Below are 1,507 nucleotides of genomic sequence, written 5' to 3' on the forward strand. Positions count from 1 at the left end.
TTCTGAAAAAATATTTATATTTTCATTTGCAACTTTTAATCAGTTATGTTTCATAAGGCAATACATGATTTAAAAACCAAATATATTTAAATGCATATACAAACAATGAGTTGGTTCTCAATTTTTTTTTTTTTTATTTGAGACAGGGTTTCTTCCTGTAGCCCTGGCTGTCCAGGATCTACCTCTGTAGACCAGGCTGGCCTCAAAGATCCACTTGCCTCTGACTTGCTAGTGCTGGGACTAAGAATGTGTGCCACCACTATCCAGAGGTTTTCAGTTCTTTAATAAGAGAATAGAGTGGGGTTCTTTTTATTCCTCAGTCTGTTACAGATTCTAAATAGCAAAAAGTGTTAAAAAGGTATTCTATCTCCTGTAGCAAAAAGGGCCATGGTACTGATAGCCTGCATCCAGCTACAAGTCTTAGAGCATCTCCTGAGACCAACCATTAATTCCTGTGCTCTGTTCCTTGTAGGCTTATATTTCTACATGGTGTGACAGCCAAGTTCTCAGGTCATGGTTGGTATCCAAAGCAGTCATGGTACCCTGCCAGACAGGCTGTCGCTATCCTAACAAAAGCTCAGGATATGCTGCTCCTTTTCTTTTGTAATTATGTAGATCGCCTGAGAAGAAGTGTGAATTCCAAGCTAGTGACTGGAGCTGCAGACAGGACTATAGTCCTGCTGCCCCCAGAAACAGAATGTTAATGAACTTCCACCTTAGTTTACCTTGGGGGATAAAAGGTGCTTGGATAATAAACTACTACTTTCTTTCCTTCTGTATTCCTGCCTGACAATCTCTCTTTCACTGTAGAAATCATTTTTATTCTTCCCTTCTATTTTTTTTCTGCTGTTGCTTTAGTCCAAGCTTCAAAAATATTTCTTAAGACATGAATTGAAAATTGTGCTTTGTGCTTGCTGTAGTAGCACATATACTAAAATTGGAATGATACTAAGAAGATTAGCATGTTGTTTGAGTAAGGATAACATTCAAATTCATGAAGCATTTCATACTTTTCCACTTTGAATTGCAAAATAAAGCCATTGATGTAAAAAAAAAACTGTGCCTTTAGAAACTGCTCATAATGCTATCCCTGCCCTTTGTATATGTGCAAAAATTATCTAATGGATATTTCTCTTGATAATTAATAGTGTCTATCAGATATCTCTTTGGAGATAAATAAAAGCCACATCCAGGCCCCTTATTTAGATTATTTGCTATCCTGAGATCTCTGTGTCTGTTTAAGACCTCACTAACTAAGGTGATAGGATTCATAACAAGGTTCTCCTAAGAGTGTCTCACTAGTGATTCAATGCCTCTAACCTCAACATGTCAAAGAGGGTGGTGACCATTCAGTAACCTTATCATATGTGTTAGAGAACCCTATCATATATCTTACCAGGTTGTACTATATGCCAAATACTTTGTAATATGGCATACTATACACTGTCATCATAAAGTAAAATGTAAGAGGTCACCCTTTGAATTTGAACTGAATTTGTGACTTGCT

The 1,507-nt window shown here is 36.9% G+C and overlaps 1 non-coding gene across 1 annotated transcript; it reads left to right on the plus strand.

Moving 5' to 3' along the window:
* The first annotated feature begins 907 nt into the window (after positions 1 to 907).
* LOC113457633 lies at positions 908 to 1,014 on the plus strand. The gene has a single exon (XR_003378162.1). It is a non-coding gene; the product is annotated as a U6 spliceosomal RNA (small nuclear RNA).
* Positions 1,015 to 1,507: the final 493 nt, after the last annotated feature.

The sequence above is a fragment of the Microtus ochrogaster genome, linkage group LG3, assembly GCF_000317375.1.
Source record: "Microtus ochrogaster isolate Prairie Vole_2 linkage group LG3, MicOch1.0, whole genome shotgun sequence".
NCBI classification, from domain to species: Eukaryota; Metazoa; Chordata; class Mammalia; order Rodentia; family Cricetidae; genus Microtus; species Microtus ochrogaster.